This window comes from Eupeodes corollae, chromosome 2 (assembly GCF_945859685.1).
Source record: "Eupeodes corollae chromosome 2, idEupCoro1.1, whole genome shotgun sequence".
In the NCBI taxonomy this organism is placed as follows: domain Eukaryota; kingdom Metazoa; phylum Arthropoda; class Insecta; order Diptera; family Syrphidae; genus Eupeodes; species Eupeodes corollae.
Window position 1 is genome coordinate 31461830 of NC_079148.1, and position 20257 is coordinate 31482086.

A 20257-nucleotide genomic window follows, 5' to 3' on the forward strand; every position below is an offset into this window, starting at 1 on the left:
TAGCCAATCCCACTCACTCTCTAACTATCGTCCAATTACAATTATAAGGGTCTTTCCAAGGTCATAGAAATGAAGATGAATTTTCATCTTAAGAAATAATAACCGTCATTACGGCTTTTCGGAGGTGGAGCAAATCCTTACATGGTTTTGAAGAAAATAAGATTGTTGCATTTGATATTTCAAAGGCATTTCTTTTGGATTTGGCAACAATATTGATGAACCTCTTCTTTGTTGTGTTAGAAATTACCTTTTGGAAATTTTTATTAAAATAATATTAGACGGCTACAAATCTGTTCGGCTCAAGGGATTTTATGAACTTTCTACTGTGGATAACACCATGCATCCGGTGCTGTAAGGATGTCAAAGACCAGGACACCGGAGCATTTTGGTGCGTAACTCGATGGCTTTGACAAACGCTGACGCGGTAAGTAACTAAGTTTTTATAAATCTGCTATTATGCATAACTAAAGTTTGCTAGGAATTGTCAAATCTTAAAAATACATTCAATGTTAACCTTTTCAGTTGGATTATCCACATTGAAAAGGATGTAAGACTGGGTCACACGAATTTGTTCATGTATCCAAAGGATCTGTTTAAAAATATTGTCTATATTTTAAAATTTTAAAATTTATCTGCAAAAAAGTGTGTTCCCAAAGATTTTAATTTTCAAAAAAAACCTTAATTTTTTCAATGTTTTATTTGAAATCGTTAGTGCAGTTAAAAATAAAACTAAAATTTTCAGAATAAATTTAATAAAAATCAATTGGTTCGTTTTTAAGAATATTCGAATTTTCGATTTATTACCAAAAAAATTTGTATGTATTTTTGTTTGCTTTTATTTTTAGTAAGGAACCTTTCAATTAGATTTTTCTCAAAATTTTTTCGAATGAAAATAAGAAGAAAAAAGAGGCTGGGATGCGACCCACACTGATAACTTCCGATCCCGTTCTCGCGTCGGCCTGTCGATTTGTCTTGCTTAAAAAAGTTGTTAGTTAATTATTCTTAAAAATTTTAAAATTACGAAACAATTTTCATATAAAGAACTTGTTAAGCTGGAAAGTCTATTTTTATTGAAAACAAATGTTTAACAATGAATAAATGGATGAAATTAATTTGAGAGATGTCAAGAACCGAACATCAATTTTTACCAAATTTGCGTACTATTTTTTGTAGATTTTAACGGACTGTTGGATTTTTATAAAAAAAAACTACTGAATATCGAAAACAATATTTTCTGTGAAATAAAAAAAAAGTTTGAAAACAATATTTTTAATTTTTGAAAAGCTATTTGAGTCACAAGTAAAATTTTACCAAGTTTAAGTATTGTTTTTTTGTTAGGTTTTTATTTCTTGTATAAAAAACTGTAAATTCGATTTTTCTCAAAATTGTGAAAACAAAATTGTTTAAAATTAGCTTAAAGCCAATATCTTAATGTTTTAAAACGATATTTGAGTCGAAAATAAATTTTTACCAACTTTTCGTAAATTTCTTATAGGTTTTTAGTTTTTTTTTTGTAAAAAAAACTATCAATACAATTTTTCTCAAAATTGTTTCCGAATGTTGAAAACAATATTTCTTATAAGTTTAAATAAGTTTAAAGCCATAATCTTAAGTTTTTGAAAAGGTATTCGAGTCGAAGTTCAATTTTTACCAACTTTGAGTAATACTTTTTTTTGTCAATTGATTTTTCTTAAAACTTAACCGGATGTTAAAACTTTACCGGATGTTTTGGAGATAAAATCATTTTGTATTCGTAATTTTTTTTCTTCAGTTTTTTTTTTGATTTATAAATAAAAACGTTAATTGTATTTTTGTTCAAAAATATACTGGTTTAGTATCACGTTACAATACATAATATAACATTTAAATCAAGTCACCAGTGTCATTGGTTCATGAGATATTTAGGGTTAACCAAAATTTTCACCTTTTTTTAAACTGCTATGGTTAAAAAACCACCCCACTCAATTATATTGACTGCCCTTTCTGCATCTTTCTTCAATATTATCTGTTTAACAAAGTTCTTTCTGGTTCTTGAGCTATGGACGACGAAAAAAACGTCGCGAATGTACGGGCAAACATTGGTACACTCGAAACGTCGAGAAATGTCAAAATTTTCAATTCGACCAATCGGACCATTAAAATTCGGAAGTTAAAAAAGGGGCTTAGATCAGACCCACAATGATAGCTTTGTAGCTTTGTAGGTTTTCGTGTTATGTTAAGAAACTTATAAGTTAAACTATTCTACAAAAATTAAACACAACCAACAATAATTAACATTTTATGATAAAATAGTTTGATTTCTAAAGTTATTTCAGTTAAAGAGATTTTTAGTCGTTAACGAATTTTACCCCCTTTTAGTAGCATTTGTGTACCTACTATTTTTTGTAAAAAAAAACTGACTCTTGGATTTTTATAAAAAAAAATGTTTGAATGTTGAAAACAATGTTTTTTGTGAAATAAAATAGAATTTAGGCAAAAATTCGTCGTCGAGAAATATCAGAATTTTCAATTCGACAATTCGGACCGATTAAAATAAATGTAATTGTTCTTCTTAACAATACAAAAAAGTAAGAACTGAATAACATTGATTATTCTTTTGAAAAATATGGTAGTAAAAAAAAACAAGTGAACGGGAAAAATTCTTAAAAAATATATAGTTTTTTTTTAAAGTAATTATATTTAATAGAAAATCCTTTAAATGTTTTAAATATTTTAAATGTATTTAAAATTCCCTGAGCTTTCTGTAACTCAGCTTAATTCAAAACATGATTCCATTCAATTCATATTATGTTTCCGATTTGTTTGCAAATTGTTTGCAATAATAAATTATACTATTATACACATTGAAAAGATAAAGATTGCTAAAACGGGAATGCAAATTCTACCCTTCCTCTGAACTCCACCCATAAAATTTGAATAATTTGAAATTTGTGATGATTCTTCAAAATGAAAATATTGAATTAATTTTGAAATAAAAATCAGTTGAAATATATTATTTTACATATTCATTCAAATATACCGAAAAATTAAAAATTTAATAGTAGAAGAAAAAATCCAAAAATGAATTTTGATTGTTTTTCCAATCTTTACTTAAATTAAAATTTTCGAAACAAGTCGTATGTTACTGCAAGGCTTCTCTGAATGGATCCATTTTGCTGGAATTTCAAAATTGATGTTTACAATTAGGAAAATAAAAAAAAAGAAAAGTGTTTTAAAAGTAGAGAAGACTTGATTTCTACTTTCTATTTCCGAAAAATGCTTACATCCAATTATTTTTTTATTAATTTAAACAAAAACATATTTTGAGAAATCAAATTAATTTTTTAACTATTATTTAACCAAATTGAAGTTGCTATATTTATATGTTGGCGTAGATGTGCAGGAATTATTTTGTATATGATAAATAATTGTGAATATATTTTAAAATTTATAATAATATCATCCAATTACAATGATAAATTATTAATATAACTTTCCGCTTTCATAACAAGCGAGTGTCAGTTTTACTTTATAATTGAGTATCATATGTATAACTATGCAATACATATTCACATAAATGTGTAACTAACGTGGGTACATCATTAATCGTAAATGAAATTAAAAAAAATTGATATACCAAAAATTTAAAGACTCACCTTTAATTATCAAATTAATGTTGCTTCCTGCAATGAAAAAAAAACAACGCAAAATTAAAATAAATATCAATTAAAAAGTTGTTATATCTAATTTAATGTCGAGTGAATCCTCTGTAATTATAAACTCATTTATCCTATTAACAAAGCATAAAACCAACCAATTAATTATTTAAAACCCTTTACAAGATAAATTCCAAAATAAAATTAAACATAATAAAAAAGAAAAATCCGTTTTGCTTGTGATACATAAGGATTAAAATGCACACACACACTTTTTTGTATGACCGCATGGTTGATGGTTACACAAATTATATAATACATCAGCCTTAGATAATTATTAAGTCGTTTTTAACCTCATAAAGTAATTAATTATAATCATAATTATGTATACCTACCGGTGAATCCTTTATAAATGTGTTCTCTGTTCATAAGTCCTTCCTATCAATAAAATAAAACTCTGCATAAAAACATATAAGGACATCACACCTATGTATGTATGTATGAACCTGCAAACGCAGATACATGTATGCATGACGTAGGTCTATAATTTTTTGTGTTCGCACTTGAAGAAAGGGGGTTGCATCCCTTTCTCCTCTGCTTAATAATGTACGCTATAATTAAACTTATCTCAGACACGCCTTTCATTATAATTGCGTATTCTGCCCCGATGAAAACAGAAAAGAGCCTTAACGACAACACGATGTGAAAACTATTAAACATAATAGGAAAATACGAAAATAGTGACTAGCACGACATACCTATACTTAGACATATAAGTAAACGTGGAATTAGGTGTGAAGGCCATGACAGTAATGCTAAACCTATTGAACCATCCTTTATCTTGTATACAGGATTTTCAGCTCCATCACCCAGCCCATTTTATATACGATTCATATTCTCCAAAAACTACTGTCTCAATATATATGTAGCTATAGAATTGGAGCTATATTAATTTGTCACTGCTGCTTGATAATATAATAATTCCGTATCATTAATTATATCGAGGAACATTGTCGCCGCCATAAATAGCATTTCATCATTGGCATTTTAATCATGACATTCAGTGGTGGGGCGTATCGTTAAGCAAAAATATTTGTGACACTAAAGCAAAAAAAAGGACGAAAAATAAGGAAACGAATAAAGGATTCCTTGTATCCTGATTATAATAATATATTAATTAATACTTTCGACATATTCGCTTGGGAAATTAATTAACTTGTTTTTGAAAATCCACATGCCACGTGAAAACCTAAAACAAAAAAAAATTAAAACAAGGCGAGCCAGAGAATGTGTTATCTTTTTAATACTAGAAAACAAAGTGTAATAGTTTTACACTGATGAAAATATAGTCCGGTCAAATTAGACCAAAAAATCAGTAAACCCACGACAAATTCAGGGGAAGCTGAAAATTCTTAAAATTGTTTAAATTATAATTATAAACATTGTCTTAAAAGTCCCAACCGATCCCATGTAAGGACAAAATTTTAGCGGGGTAATAAGGTCCAAAAAATGAGTTTTTCATGAGTATTTTATATTTTAAATGTAACTTAAAATCACCGACATAAACATATTCTTACTTACATTACAGCTACAGAAAGTATATGGGTGAGGTACTTAGGCATATTATGACGCTCGCAATTTTTTGCATCGTTATATCTCAGAAGCGGTGGCTTTTAGGGACAAAATTATTGATACCTTTTTCATAGGAAATTCCCTGATCTACAAATTATGTCTGGGGTAATTTTGCGATAAAACTTACCGTTTTCAAGAAAATCGCGAAAAACTCATTTTTTGGACCTTATTACCCCGCTAAAATTTTTTCCTTACATGGGATCGGTTGGGACTTTTAAGACAATGTTTATAATTATAATTTAAACAATTTTAAGAATTTTCAGCTTCCCCTGAATTTGTCGTGGGTCAAATGTCTAAATTGACTAATAATGGTTTATGAGAAAATCAAAAGCCAAATCATCATTTAAAAACAAATAAAACATAACGACAAGGTGTTGAAATTTTTTAATCGGTTTTAAAAGACTTAATTCAAGTCCGACCTCTTAATTACTCTCTCATGTAAGGTTTTTAAAAAATAACTTTTTAAATTTGGGTTTTATTTTTGTGTAAAACTATAAACTAGACACCATTGAGAATAACTCTAGAAAAATGTCACAGAATCAAAAATGTTTCAAATGAAATTTTGTGTATGCAAATTGCCTTTAAATATCCGTAACAGAGAAACTTCAAATAAGTAGTTTCGGAGAAGATTACACTACTCATTTTCAAAAAACAAAATAAATACGTCAAAATTAAATACTCTGACAATCCTGGCGGAACAGGCATTTTAGACTTAAGAACCGTACAAGATGGATAATTCTTCTTATGCCCTTCACCTAAGGAAAAAAATTAAAGTAATTTTAGAAAACTCAATTTTTTAAAGTACCTTTTTATAAATTTATTCGTTTATTATTGCTATCGTTAAAAAGTTGGTAATTCCGTACGGCTATGTATCTTTTTTCTCTCCTAAACTACTTAACCAATTTAAATAAAATTTGTACACCATGCGCGGTTTGATCCAACTTAAAACTTAGGATAGCTTGCATTTCAATTAATGATCGCAATATTATTTTATTGCAAATGATTTGTCTATTGTTTGACAGTCACAATTATATGTTAACTCCAATCGATATAAACAGATGATAAGATCTGTTGACTGGATCGAAAAAGTGTACAATAGATAGCGCTATGTTTCACATTAGCTTCATATTAATAGCTAACCACCACATCCTGCTGAGACTAAAGTATTTGTCAAATTAATTTTGTAGTCAACGAACTACAGTGAATTTTACTTTTTCAATTTTTGGTGCTAACAATCTTCCGAACAATTACTAGATAGTACTGCAACCAAAGAAGTAATACATTAAACTGAAAAAACAATTTCTGCACTGTTCTTCGGGGAAAAAAATGAATTGATTCAGAGTATTTTACGGATATACAGAGTTATTACTATCAGGCTATTTTCGTAGCTAAAACTGTTGATGTTGAAAAAAAAATTCCATACAACAATTGTTACCAAGCGATCTGATGTCTTTTAAATCAATCCATACTGTTGTTAATAAAAATTATAGTGTAAATTTTCCCATTGAATTTTTAAATTCACAAGATGAACCTGTGAAGCCACCACAAATTCTTCTATTCAAATTATGGAGAAGAATAATAGGTGTACTATTATTCTCCTACTCAATTTGAATCAAACTCAATCAAGCAACAGTACACGTTTGGTCATCAAAAAGATCACTGGAAATATTTTCGAAGCAACCATTTTAACTGGAATGTTTAAAGAAAAAGTGGTTCTGTTGCTCTGTAGCTTTTGCCTTGTCTACAAAAAAAAAAGTCTCAAGGCATACAGAATGTCCATTTTATTCTTTAGATTTTGAAAATCCATGCTTTTCTCATGAAAAGCTGTATGTTGCACGTTCACATGTAAGAACCCGTTTAACATATTTATGTTAGCGATAGACAGGTTAGCTAAAAATATTGTGGACAGATTAGTGCTTAATTAAATTTAAAACTTTAACTTATCCGCCCAACCTAATTTATAAGTTTAATTTTAATTCTTTTGTATTGACTTTTACTTTACACCAACTGTACGAACATTTTTTTTGGATCAATTGTATTCAAAATCCTTCCCATTTAATCCCAAACCAGTACATTTTTATAACAGATTTAACGTTTCCGTCTTCGTTCGTAAATAATAATTGCATTGTAATAAGAAGTAACGGTAATAGAAAATCAGTCATGAAGGTCGCCATGCTTTTTAACTAATGACATATATGTTAAAACGCATAGGGGTGTCCATGTCTGATGTTCTCCTACCGTTCCCCTTAAATAGTTAACGACAATGTAATATGACGAAACACGTTAGACAAAGCAACGCGTGGCCGGGTCAGCTAGTACATACTCGTATATACAAATTTAAAAAAAACTGAAAAAAAAATTACTATCATCTCGAACTATTAACGAACGAAAAATGATTTTATTTTCGAAATAATTTTATGCAACAAAAAATAACGTTTTTGACATATCGTCAGATTTTGAGAAAAATCAAATTGACAAAAACGTTATTAAATTTTTTTATAAATTGACTTTTGATTCAAAAATATTGAATGATTTCATTTTGTGCTAAATTTTCTTAGGAAAATTCCAGTTTGTATTCGTTTATATGAGAAATACAAATTTTCAAGAAACGTTACTAAAATTGGCTTTCGACTAAAAATCTTGCTGAAACAAATAAATTTTGAAATCAAACTTTTTCATGGTATTCAAAATATTGTTGGTAGTTTTATTAACTTCCCATAGGAAGTTATTGCAATGGGTCCGATTTGTCAAATTGAAAATTTTGACATTTCTCAACGTTTCAATGTCCCTAGAGTGGAAATGAAAGATTTTTAGAAAGAAGTCTGTGATTGCGTATGTGCGTAAGTTTGTACGGGCGTACGTCTGTTTTTATCGTTATCCATAGCTCAAGAACCAGTAAAGCTATCGACTTCAAATAAATTTTGTTATAAAGATAATAGTGCAAAAAGATGCAGAAAGGGCTCTCAAGAAAATTGAATGGGTGATTTTTTTACCATAGCAGTTTGAAAAAAGGTGAACATTTTGGTTAACCCTAAATATCATGCGAACCAAAAACACTAGAGACTTGAATTAAATTTTATATAATATATTCTAACGTGATACCAAACAAGTATATTTAAAAAAATCCAATCCAAAATTTTAGGAATACAAAATGATTTCATCTCCAAAACAATTTTGTGCAACGAAAAACAACGTTTTTAACATCTGTTAAAATTTTGAGAAAAATAGAATTGACAGTTTCTTAATAAAAAATAAAAACCTAAATAAACTTAATAAAAGTTTGTAAAAATTGATTTTCCACTCAAATAACTTTTCAAAACTTTGAGACAATGGCTTTGAACTAATTTTATTTTTTAAAAATATTATTTTCGACATTCCAGCAGTTCAATTTTTCATAAAAAATAAAATTTACGAAAAACAGTACCCACATTTGGAAAAGCGATGTTCGCTTCTCACTATCATATGAAAAATGGAAGGTATACTTCAAATTAATTTTATTTATCCAATTTGTATTTTTTTATATACAAAATAAAAAGTTTTAAGAAATGCTACTAAAATTGTTAAAAGTTGGTTAACCACTAAAAAATCTCGTTAACAAAAAATGTCAACTGGTAACTTTTTTGTGTAGTACCCGTGGCATGATGGTTAGTGCGTTAGACTGTCTTGCAAGGGGTCTTGGGTTCAATCTCTGCCTGTGCCACCTTAATTTAAAAAAAAAATAATTTTCGCTGGTACTGCCTCTTGTGAGGAATCCAAGAGTAATTCTTGTCATGAAAAAGTGCTTTCTCCAATTAGCCGTTCGGACTCGGCATAAAATTGTAGGTCCCTTCCATTCCTGACGACAGTACTCGCACACAGGAATGGTTGAGAGTTGTAAGTCACTAGGCCCTGGTTCCCAACGGACTGTTGCACCAACCAATTTGATATTCTAACTTGTTAAAAACAAAACTTGGCAACCGCTTTCTTCCACATCTGTCAATTTCCTTGGTACGAAAATGCGTGTTAAATCGCATTGCTATATGATTTTCGGCACATTTTGAGTAGAACAGAATACAATTCAACTTAACCTCAGCAATTACTAGAAAATTTTTATAAATATCCATAATATAAGATTACAAATTCTAATAAACTAGCTGTTAACTGTCATATTTTCAAAATCGAACAATTTTCTTTGCTTATTTCTCTGAGTGTAGTTATGGGGATAGCAAAAGCTTTAGATTTATTATATCGCCACGGTCAGTGTGCAGCACTATCAATTTTCAAATTTATAAACCTTAATACCATTGCCAAAAATGGACGCTGAAAATATAATTCATGTACTTTATTCGGGAGCATTGGATCAAATTTTAATTGCAAACAACCACCGCAGAAATATCCCTTTTCTGCAGTTCGTATATATTTTATGTATTTATACAACAACAACATCACATCCCGAATAAACACAATACATATCAATTTTATATTATGTAGGTACCTGCCTGCTACCGTTTTGTTTTTTGGTGCAAAATTTTGAGTTCATTAAATCGCATGTGGCAACGTTTTCGTGCTATTGTCGACCGATAACAGTAATTCCTCGTAAATTACGGCATCTATTATAATTGTTGTTGCTGCTCATAGTTATCCCTGGCGCTGATGTGAGCTTTTTGTTTAGCTGCCAAACAAATCTGTGTTGCGTGCTTGCAATTTCCTCGGTTGCCGTTCGACGGACGAAGGACGACGGTGACGCTAAGAATGGTGCCGGTAGCGGTAGCGTTAGTTTTATCGGCTTAAAAGCGTGCGGCAAGCGGGCAGTTGTGGTTAATGTATAAATTTATTGCTGCGCTGGTCTATACGAACATAACACAAAAATGAGGCGAGTTAATTAATCTCTGCTTGATTCTATTTCCATAATTTTTGGTTGTGCGGGTATAGTTAGATATTTAGTTTTTTGGTGTACTCAATTATGGTTTATTTTTATGAAAACTGTACATGAAAGTACATATGTATAAGTATACCTATGTATATGTACATACAAAAGAAGAATAGAATCTTTCAAACAATGGCCTATTTGCAAGCGGTAATTAAAAAGGCATTATTAAAAACTGCTTATTATATAATAAAAAACAAAAACCTCATGAGGCTTTATGTTATAACTCGTGTATCCAAAGCTTAATCGAGAGGAACTATTTGGCCGTTTATTTAGTTAATTTTGCTGTTAGCTTGAGTTATTATAAGTTAAAATAAGTCTTTTGTCTTTTGCAGCATTTCGATCAACGAAAATGGTGTTTTGAGTGCCAATAGCTAAATTTCTGGATAGGTATTGATTTTCAATCTCTAAAAATGAAAATTTTAAGCTGATTATGATTCACACAAAAATCACCAAACTGCAATGTTTGAAGCCTTGGTGTGTACAAATGGATGGCGTGCGTTGTCTGCTCCCGATCGGGATAAAATACATTTTTTGAATGAAGCCAAGGCTTGATTCAGGTTGTCGAATCGATTGTTATGAGTATCCGATATTTTAAGTAATAACAAACTATTGAAATATCGTCTTGCAAATAAGTGTTATTTCTTGATTTCTTAGCATTTGATTTCCAGTTTGCTTCTACGCCTTTGATTAAGAGGGAATTACTTGGCAAAACACAGGCTTTTCTTTTTCGTGTAAAAATGATAGACTGAGTTCTTAAAGCATTTATCTTAATCTTCCAATCATTAAAATATTGTTGAAGTACATTTAACGAAATTGCAAATTGGTTTCAAGAATGGAACCAAGTGAATCAGATGAAAATAGACACGTGTTATCTGCGAAAATAGCTTTATTGCAATTTTGCAAGACAGGAAAATCAGCATTAAAAACTGTATAGAGTATTGGGCCAAAAACAGATCCTCGAGGAACGCCTGCTCTCCACTTAAACATTTTCGAAAGATTTTTGTTAACAGAAACAACTAAAGTTCTTGATGACAGAAAGGACTTCACAATTTGTATAATATGTTAAAGTTGAACACCAAAAGTTTGTGTAAGAGCCCGCCATGTCAAAAAGAATCAAATGCTCTTTCAACGTCAAGTAAAACCATACCGGTATTTTCGATCGATTTGGTGGATTCTACTATGGCACGCCCGAAATCCAAATTGCTCAGGAAGCAGAATATTATTATTGTTAATGTGTGCCACTAGTTTGTTCTTAATTATTTTTTCAAAACACTTACTAACAGAACTTAGTGAACTAATAAGACAATAACTAACAGGATGGCTAACGTTTTTTCCAGGTTTCAAAATTTTAATTATTTTAGTCTTTTTCAAATCCGTTGGAAAATAGCTTGACTTGATACAAGAATTGAACAAATTTAAAAGTTAAAAAAAAAGATTTGTTATGTTTTCAAAGCCAGCTGACTTTCGAGTTTTCAATTCAAGGGGTGTGTCAATAATGTCGTTAATTGTAACATACTCGTCTTGATCATTTAAGATGCTTCAGTTGATCGAATTCAACTAATGATTCCACATTGCTATTTGTTGTGGAGTTGTTTGTTATTGTATGGCTATCGGTAAATATTTTGCCTAAAGCGTTTGCCATTTCAGAATCAGAAATGGATACTAGACCATTATTTAGTTTTAATACATTTATAATTAAGTTAGTCTTCTTTATAACTCTAACAACATTCCAGAAATTATTGCCACCTTTTTGTGGCCCTCTTAATTTTTGATTCCATTCATTGTTTCTAAAGCTAGCAATACCTTCTTTAATCAATTTTGTAAGAATTTTCATTTCAATTATATTCTTAGAAAACTGCTTAAGAAATTAAAGAAAATTCAAAAATTATTTTGAAAAAAAAAACTGAAAACATTAGGTGATAGTTTTTATAATATGAACCCATTCAGGAAATTATTTATATGATCATATCTCAGTCCCACCGAAAATTAATAATTTTATAATAATTGTTAGCTTCAAAATACAAATAGTTCCATTTTTTTCAAAAAAGAAACAAATTAATTACGATGCAGATCAACTTTTTCTAAACGACAAAAGAAAAGCAATGAAGTAAACTGGGGCGTATACACTCTTTTTTTATACAATTTTATTCTATCATTTTTGTTTGTGTACAAAATTTGGCTGTTCTGATCATATTTAAATTTTTTTATTTATATGAAAAGGAACAGAAGAAGAAAGAATTTAATATGTATATAGCATTTAGTTAAGTTTCAACTCCTGACAGCTACATTTCAGTTTTCATTTTGTTTTAACCAATTATCTTCTGTCACCTATTTTTATTTGAGTACACTTAGTTGCAGTGACAAAAATTCAACTTTTTTTGAAAAGCTACTATCGGTTGATAATTGATAAATATTTAAAATAATGTTTTAGGTACTTTCAAGTAATTTTAACTAACTTAAAATGATAAAAATTCATATCCATTGGGTAGAAAAAATCATTATCTTTATTTCTTAACAGAAAAGCCAAAACAATCTTTCGATTTCTGCATCAAAAATGTTTTAAAAACTTTATGGTAGGTCATATTGACAAAATCAAAATTGTTTGGCAAAAGTCTTAACCTAAACACTAAGTTTTGGGCTTTTAATTAAATTGAGTAATATCTGAGCCATATTTTATTTGTTTTCGATCCTAGTCTTGCTGAAAAATACAATTTGGACTAAGATTTAAAGAATCGACTCATGCTTTCAAATTGTGTTTGTACAAAGATTGACTTCGATATCAAGCTTCACGCTTAGTATACACACCGTCAAAAAACTCTAACTTGAATGTTCTTGAGCCTGGATGCGAGAATTTGCAAAGGAAGATTGGAAAAATGATATTTGCAGGCAGACAGAAATATCAGAACATTGCTTCTGCTGAAGTCGAAATTTGGTTTCTTCGACGGTAAGATGATTGATTATACAAGCCCTAAAGATGTCAGTGGTAGCCCAAAAAATCTTTATGTGCACCTATTTTCGTTACAAATTAAATTTAAATGAAAACGCATGTTTGGTATGTAGACTTTTGTTACTGTATGTATTTTAAGTACGTTTTTTGACAATACAAACAAAATGTAATGTTATTTTTTGTCATGTCAATATAATAGACAATGGAAAAGCATTTTCATCATAAATCTTATTTAAATTTGTTTAAAAGTGACCAAACTACAAGAAAAATAGTCGTCCGTACACTTTTATGGCCCACTGTATGTACGTTGTTCTTACTCTACCTTAAATAAAAGGAAAAATTAAAAATATTGTTTTGTTATGTTCATGAAAACTAACAACTCAGTGCTATTCAAATAATATTGATAATGTTATTGCCTTAAAACGTCTAACATGGTAAGCTACTTTATTTTAAAAAGGTTCTATTTTTAAAAAACCTGTACTTCAAAATCGTTTTGTTAAACGTATCAAAATTTTGTTGATATAAAATTGCATAGTACAGAATTTTAGTATAAAGTATTTAAAAACATTATTATGACCCATGCAACGTTGATCATAGACCCCAACTTTTTTACAATATTTCCAAGAGCAAGTAGGTAATATTGTTGTTCCTTTAATCCTTCTGAAAGAAATTCAAGATTATTTTTAAATTTGCTTATCTTTACATAAGACGTTAATTCCACTGTTGGGCTCGATTTTGTAAAATGAACTTTATTGATCTACATATATATATATTCTGGAAGACCAATGTTCACACTGATATAATATTTTGCAAAATGCTCTTAAGTTTGAATAATGAAGAGTGACGAATAATATAAATTGTATGTTTGCACTTCTTACTTACATTGAAGATTGAAATTCTTAAAGCTTCTAACCATTAACAATGTAAGATATTATTATTTGCTATCCTAATATTTGCAAAGGTTTTTGTTGAGTCTTATATTTAACAAATACATTTACGCATAAACGAATGTTTTCGAACATAAACTTCAAATAATAAATAAATTATACAAAGCAACTACTGATGCATTAAAAGCAATAGCTTTGCCAATGTTATTTTAACTTAAGTTTTGTAATGACAATATTGTACCTACTTAGATATATAAAGCTCCTTAAACGTTCCTTATTATTATAATAAATTTAAATCAACACTTTTATGTTTAATTGTAGAAACTTGTTTGGAGTGGTATCTAATAAGTTCATACTGTTAATATGTGCATACATATTTCTATACCTGTTATGTAATATGATACATTTAATTTGACAAACCGAAACACCCCTTCTCCAGAACCCAGGAACACGAGAAAAGAGCATATGGGTTTTATGTTCTGTTTACAATGTAAATTTATAATTGAATTGTCGAATAAAATGTTAAGGACTCTTATCTATCAATTCGTCTCTGGCAAATAAGTTTGGCACAGCTTGTGACAACATACCCTTTAGGATATTCAATATACCTATACATATAACATTCAGGAAGATGCACATGTAAATGTACATATATCCGGCGGCTTCCCTACATACATCGGTATAGAGTTATAGAGTGGTATAACTATATTGAAACTATTTTCATTCTTCTAATTTATTGCAATCTATTTGCGTTCAATTTCATTTCAATTTACTTCTGGAATATCAGTTAAGAGTTCTTTGGAATTGGGCGAGGACAAAATGATGGAAAAGAGGTTTCCGTCGAGGTATATCGTATACCTCCCATACCTACACTATACGGCCATGTTGGTTGTAAAATGTAAGTAAGGGCGGTAAATGTATAGGTATACGAGTAAAGTAGAGAAAAACACATTGTCGTGTCGTTGTGTCTTAAGGGGCTTTCAATGGTTCTGAGAGAATGTATAAACATATATTTTTGTAACGTCGACGTATATATAAATTAAAACGAACATAACATCTTGTGAGAAAAGAGGTGGAAATGACAATATTTTGATATGTTCGATTGGAAAGATTCCCATTTCTGTAGTCATTTTCACTATACTTACTACTTGTTTTATAGAATTTAATGTTTGACATGATTCCAGCAGATGCTTTTCTTTTCTTTCCTTTCAATATTTTATTTTCTTTTTTTGTATTTGTATATCTGAATCTGGAAATACTGTATTCTGTTTCAAACAGTTACTAGGTATATACTTATTTCTACATTACATTACATTATGGATATTTGTTTTAGAAAGTAACTTTATTTTATTGAAAGCTTGGTTATAGAATTTTAAGATTTTGAGAATTACTTTTTCTTAGAAGGTGCTGTATTTTTGTTTTAATGGCTATTCTTAAGAAGGTTCCAAATACATGGTAGTATTAGTTCTGAGAAAGAATTTTGTATTCATCATGAAGTGTGAGGTAAGTATAGATACTGGACCATGAGGATGTCACTAACAGAGTAGGAAGGCACTCAGGTTTAATTGGACAAACAAATATGTATATTTCAAGTTTTGAAGGAAAATAATGCATGACAGTCCTGCCATGAACCAACGCGCACGGATTTAACTAAACAATTATTTATTCAAAGAAGAATCGAAGATCAAAATGTTTTTTTTTAATCATAGCCCAAAGTCAAAATGTATTATTTTTATAGTGTATTTTTTTTTTTTTAAATACCATTTGGATTTTCATAACTTTATACAAAAATTGAACTCACATCAATTAAATTGTTTTTTCTTAAGATGTTAATTGGTATTAACTTTCATAGGAAGTTATTGTAATGGTTCCGATTTGTCGAATTATTGCACTTGATATTTCAAAAGCATTTGATAGAGTTTGGCATCAAGCTCTCTTATCGAAAATGGGTGCATTTGGTATTGATGAATCCCTTCTTCATTGGGTTAGAAATTGCCTTTCGGACCATTCAATTCAAGTAGTATTGGACGGGTTCAAATCTGATATTCACAAAAAAACCGCTGGTGTGCTCAGGGCTCCGTTTTGTCTCCGACGCTCTTCCTCATTTTTATAAATGATCTTTTGTCTGAAACTTCTAACCCACTAAATTGTTTCGCAGATTACAGTACGCTCAGCTTTTCATATTCGTTTTTAGATTCTCATCCTTGTTCTTCGGATGTGGACTACCAACGGCAGCGTATGATAAGCTCATTAAACTCAGATCTTGTCAGCATTGTTCAATGGGGAATCAAAAACAGTGTAGAATTTAATGCTTCGAAAACTCAATGCTGTCTACTCTCGCAAAAGCGTTACCCTCCCCCAATGCCACTATCCATGAGTGGTACTTGCATCGAGGAGACTGAACAGCTATCAGTCATAGGTATGTGCATTATAAACCACTTGTTGTTGAGTGATCACATATTTGACATCGCCAAAAATGCTGCTAAGTGTTTAGGTTTTCTCCGACGTTGCAAGAAGTTTTGTACCCCTTCTGATCTGGCTATAATTTATAAAGCCTATATTCGTCCAAAACTTGAGTACAATTCCCATATTTGGGCAGGTGCTACTATAACCCACTTGAGTCTCTTGGACAGAATTCAAAAGAGAGCTCTTAAAATGATAGGTGAACATTGTCTAACTGAAACTTTTGCATCTCTCGAGAACCGTCGCGTCGTAAGGTTCAATGCTCTAATGAAATAGCCATTTGCATTCCTCCCATCACACAATTTAACCGTAATACTCGTTCTTTTAGGAATGCCCATCAGTTTACCCTTAAGCAAAATTTCGGTCGTACTGTAAAGTACAGAGATTCTTTTTTAAGTCGCACTCAATACTTCCCACTGATTACAATGTGTAGGCATTTAAAACCAATGTGCATCGGTACCTCCATTCAAATCCTATCCTCCCTTCCTAATTACTCGCACTGTGTATAATCATTATAAGGGATATTCCTTTTCATATCCCCTTGAGTGCGAAAACAATATAAAAACAAATATTATATTTATATTGTAACGTGATACCAAACAAGTATATTTTTGGAAAAAATCCAATCAAAAAAAAATTGTTCACCTAGAAAATTTGTCGAAAAAAATGAATCTCCAAAACAGTTGTGTGCAAAGAAGAAAACCGTTTTTAAAATTTGGTCAAATTTTGGGAAAAATCACATTGACATGTTTTTATAAAAAAACAAAAACCTAAAAAAAAACATTACTCAAAGTTGGTAAAAATTGAATTTCGACTTAAATATCTTTTTAAAAATTTGATATTATGGCTTCCAACTTATTTTATTTTATAAAAAATATTGTTGTCAACATTCAGTAACATTTTGAGAAAAATCTTATTTACAGTTGTCTTAAAAACAAAAAATTGGTTAACGACCAAAAATCTCGGTAACAAAAATAGATTTTGAAATCAGACTTTTTATCATACACAAAATATTATTTGTTATTTTTAATTTTTTTAGAATAATTAAACAAATAACTTTTTTAACAAAACACAAAAACCTACAAAACTTTTAAGCAAGCCAAATCGACAGACGGGATGGGAAGTTATCAGTGTGGGTCGCATTCCAGTCTCTTTGTTTTTATATGTGTTAGTTGAATTTTTCAAAAAACAAAAAAATATTACCAGGACCCGGTTTCACCAAGCAATTGTAACTTAGTAGCTTTGCACTTTTATTTTAAAAATTATGTTTCACCAAACACAAGGTTGCAAAAAGGAAGAGTTACAATAAACTCAAATTTTCAAAGTGCAAAGTCTTTTCTGTAAAACGAAAAGTTTTATTATTTTCACCAAACAATAAACATTGGAAATTATATTGGAAATTTTGAAAAGCTTTTCAGTAATATGAGAAGATATTTTGTTTTATTTTTACGAATTTACAAAAAAAAAAACATGACTTTTGAAGTGTTGGGTTGCGTGTTAATTCATCCCCATTTCAAAAATAATGTCTGATTTTGTAGAGGTTTTTTAATTTATCTCCAGCATAGCCATCTTACAATTAAATTTGACAGTTTATAGTAAAAAACAATTTCTTTTGAAAAGCTGTTGTTGGAGTAGTAAAAAACTAGCGACAAAAGACGAAATTTACTTTTCTACAAAAGAGAACAAATGGGTGTTGTCTAAAATGATAAATAAAGTTCAATTTACTAGCCAAAGGAATATGTATGTAAGACCATTTTTAACTTTATTTTGCAGGATAGTATCTTTTTTAAAAAGTTCCAAAGTGAAAACTGTTTTGTGAATTAGAAAAATTCGTTTTTAAAATGTTCTTAAGTAAGGTCAACATACATTTTGAAATCCGTCTAAAAATGTGAAAATTTGTAATTCAAAAAATAAGACCGAATTGGAAACCATCCAAAAATGTTAAAAATGTACAATGAACATGAATGATATCTTTGTTTCGAATTGAAATGTAGATGTTTCTTATAAAACAACAACTTGACATTAAATTTGTCAACCAGTTATCGGCAACTTCAAATCCAATCCTTGAAATCAGGTGTCTGTACCGTAGGGCAATATATTTCATGCACGTGTTCCTTAATTCCAAATGCCATGTGCCTTGTTTCTCTCCAGAACAAATTTACTGTTAAAACTTATACTTTAATACATAAGTATTTTATATTTATATGTAAGTTGGTGGTAGGATAATGAACGAATATAAGAAACATGAAAGTACTATATCTGTATGTAGGATTTTCGCAACATGAATTGAAGTTTGAAAATGTACTTTTTGTAAGTTGAGATGGTTTGGTTATAGATATCTGTCGAATTTATGTTTGTATACAAATATTGTATTGAAATTTACACTTGAATAAATTGTGTTATGTACATTAACATTTTATGTATACATGTACCTATGGTGATATCTGTATGTAGGTAACTTAACCCTTACTCGAATTTCGACACGTTCATAATTTATTTACATGTTATAGTAAAACTGAAGAAGAAACTCAGGTGTATCTCTATAGAATACATATACATGCACTTAAATTTCAGTGTAAGATATCACGTGGCCCAAAGAATGTAATGCTATCTTATACCTAAACTTTATAAGATTTAAAACATTTTCAAGAATTGATTTATATTACTTTCATAATGATCAAATAATTACTTTATAGACATTTTATCTTAAGGTAAATAGAAAACATATCATTTAACTATGAAAAGGACATGTAAACAAACATAAATGTATTAATGTGGTCAACATAACGTGTGCAAAGACCATTTCTCTATCTTTATAGTCTATACCTCTTTAAATATTGAGCATCTGCTAATTACTGCCAAAGGACAATGTGTGAAACAAAGTTTTGCTTTAAGCATATTTAGTAACATTGATGGAAATAGTAATTATTATATAATATTAAACCTTTTAACTTTAGCTGCTTAAAAATAGGTTTTGTCATGTTTTGGCTTTTTTAAGTTAATGTTATTTTTAAACTTTAAATGATTGCATTATTTTTGAAGTACTCGAAAATGAAATTTGACTTTTATAAATTATGAAATTTAAATTGTATAATTAAGTGCAAGTGAGGGTTATGAGTGAGAAGTAATCAGTTACGCTTAGAAATGTTTTAATCAACATGTCGTAAGATAGCCGTCGCAAACATTCCAGTATAAGTAGCCATTACTCTAATTGTTATATATGAACAGTTTTGAAATTGAACGCCCCACCGCAGCAAATATTCTAATATAATATATATTTAAAGATTTAGTTATTATAAATAATGATACATTAGAAATTAAATAACCAATAAATCCTCCTAAAATACAAACAAATAAAGTTATAAATTTTAAATAATAAGGTAAACAAATAGTGTAAGGAGTTATAAATTTTAATCAACTTAACATTCTACCTCCAATAATTCTTATAAATATTAATCCTAATATACCCTTTAATATTACTCAACTTTCATCATTTAAAACATTTAAACTTCTACAATTTATATCTCCAGTTATTGAATAATAAACTAAACGTAAAGAATAACAAACAGTTAATCCAGTTGAAAAAAAAAAAAATAATAAATAAATATATTTAATATACTTAAAGAAGCAATCTCTAAAATTAAATCCTTTGAATAAAATTCAGCTAAAAAAGATATACCACATAAAGCTAAATTAGCAACATTAAAACAAGAAGAAGTTAAAGGTATAAATATTCTTAATCCTCCTATTAAACGTAAATCTTGTGAATTATTTATATTATGAA

At 29.4% G+C, this 20257-nt stretch overlaps 1 protein-coding gene and 1 pseudogene across 1 annotated transcript in view; both read right to left on the reverse strand.

Annotated features, from left to right (window-relative positions):
* Positions 1 to 20257, reverse strand: part of LOC129944321 (zwei Ig domain protein zig-8) — a 422695-nt gene that overhangs the window by 241799 nt on the left and 160639 nt on the right. The window contains 1 exon segment of the mRNA XM_056053671.1: positions 3636 to 3662. The gene's annotated coding sequence lies outside the window, so the exon portion shown is untranslated.
* Positions 19681 to 20255, reverse strand: LOC129944821 (NADH-ubiquinone oxidoreductase chain 5-like; annotated as a pseudogene).